The following is a 2,376-nucleotide window of genomic DNA, read 5'->3' on the forward strand; positions in this document are numbered from 1 at the left end:
ATAAAAAGAGACAATTTAAAATAAAATAGAAAATTCCTTAATCAAGTATTTTTGTTAATGACTAATTTTCCTGTGGTTAATAAGTGTTAATTCGGTTGTTTAGTAATAAAAAATCATGCTAGATGTATAATTAATTTGTGTTCATTAATCATCGAGGCCTCCAAGCGAGCCCTCAATCAATCAGAGATTTATTTATTTATATTTTTGTGCTCACAAGAGATTATGATGATTGTGCATCAAAAAGAACCTGTGTTTTAATGGTTTAGTATCTAGAGATTCTGGATTCTAGTCCACTATCTTACTGGCCAAGGGCTCTCAATTCCTTCCCCGAACAATTTCGTAAGTAAGAAAAGAAAAGAGGGTAAATAATTAATATGGTTGTACATAACGTTTACATTGTACAAGCATATTTTCTTGCCTTTACAACGTGTGTACAGCGTACGTACATCCTTCCTTTATAATGTGTACTCGAGTTTATCTCTAATGAGAGTCACTTACATCTTCTCCTTAAAGGTCTTGATAAATAAAGCTCTCACATTAAACGGTGATGAAACCCTCATTTTCTATTGGCCTAGAAAGACTTTTTCTAATGTAGAAGCTATGGTGAGGACACTTGGCATAACTCTATTGGTCGTAATAATTAAAATTTGGTTACAATTTGGATACATCAAATACTTAACTCTCTGTTAGTAACAGTGTTGAAAAAAAAGTAGATAGACAATATTTATGTTAGAATTTACACTTGAATTATTTAGTTATACCGTGTTTACACCTATACTTAACTGTACTATAGTAAGGGTGGATAAAACTCACGTCCAAACCGTTAAATAAATATAATAAAAAAGAAAAAAAAACAACGTGCATTTCTTAAAACAGGAAACTCTTAAAAAAGAATTCATGTTAAAAAAAGAAATCGTTCCCCCTTAAAGGCCTTGACGAATAAAGCTCTCACATTAAACGGTGATGAAACCCTCGCTTTCTATTGGCCTAGAAAGGCCTTTTCTAATGCAGAAGTTATGGTGAGGACACTTGGCATAACTCTATTGGTTGTAATAATTAAAATTTGGTTACAATTTGGATACATCAAATACTTAATTGTCCGTTAGTAACAGTGTTGAAAAAAAAAGGTAGGTAGACAATACTTGTGTTAGAATTTACACTTGAATTATTTAGTTACACTGTGTTTACACCAATACTTAACTGTATTTTAGTAAGGGTGGATAAAACTCACGTCAATTCCTCGGTAACAACTAACAACCTTCGGCAGGAATAAGAGTTGCAAGAAGATTGAGATGGATACGGTCCCCTCGTTTACCCACAATTCCTGGTCCTTGGTAACAACCTTTACGGAAAGCCTCTTTCCTGTCTCGGCCTCTCAATAATATAAAAAGTTAGCAGTCTGGGTGGTGTAGTCGGTTATCACGCTAGTCTCACACACTAGAGGTCCCAGTTCGAACCTGGGCTCAGACATTTTGAATACTTTTTCATTTATCTTTATGCTTCAAAAATCTTGTAATCGGATTGGAAAGCCGTTTAGTTATTGTGTTCCTCCACTTCTTGTTATTGTGATACTCCTTTCCAACAGTCTCCGAAGTAACTCGGTTGAATCCCGAGCTCTGACCATTATAAATTGTTTTTTTCTTCTTTTTTCTTACTTTTGTTTCTGTTGAATCTTCAGAAACACCCAGACTATCTAGACCGATAGACGTTAATTTAACAAGTTTTAATTAGTATAGCGTGTATATCTTAAGGATTCAACTTTCCACATTATTTCCAACTGCAGATGTAATGCGTAGAATTCGATTAATATATCATGGCATTGTTGGATCATTTATTTATTTTTTTTCCAATTGTTAGATCATGATTACTTCATTTATTCAACTTATAAAGGATATGTTTTTAACCATTCATAGCTTGAGAAAGCTCGAAGAACAGCTTAACCAATGGTATCACATCTCCTTTCGCTTCCCAAATTACTGCAATAGAGAATAAAGTTGGTCGAAATATGAGAAGCTAAAGGACTGTTTCAAAAGGAGCAGCAACACTATTTTTCTTCTGAAGGATTTTTGGAAGCCATGGGATATATTACTTTGAGTGCTCCAACCGGGAGTGGTTGGGAATGAGACAAAAGGTATTGTCTTACAGCAATTGTTCGTAATAGTCAGCTCAAAACTATGCTCTTCTGTTAAAAACCAAATATCGATCTTGAAAAGGTATCAGGTTACTGTTGTAATGTCAGCTTTGAAATTTCTATATTACTTTCTTTATTTTTGTATGTTTGTTGTAGATTGTGGTGCCTTTGTAGGTTTAATTTAGATAATATGTGTTCATGGAAATTATTTATCTTCACTTCTGTTGGAATCGATCAGTAGAGAA

The 2,376-nt window shown here is 33.7% G+C and overlaps 1 non-coding gene across 1 annotated transcript; it reads left to right on the plus strand.

Annotated features, from left to right (window-relative positions):
* Positions 1 to 1,397: 1,397 nt before the first annotated feature.
* On the plus strand, positions 1,398 to 1,470 carry TRNAV-CAC. The gene has a single exon. It is a non-coding gene; the product is annotated as a tRNA-Val (tRNA).
* The last annotated feature ends 906 nt before the right edge of the window (positions 1,471 to 2,376 follow it).

This window comes from Papaver somniferum, chromosome 1 (genome assembly GCF_003573695.1).
Source record: "Papaver somniferum cultivar HN1 chromosome 1, ASM357369v1, whole genome shotgun sequence".
NCBI classification, from domain to species: Eukaryota; Viridiplantae; Streptophyta; class Magnoliopsida; order Ranunculales; family Papaveraceae; genus Papaver; species Papaver somniferum.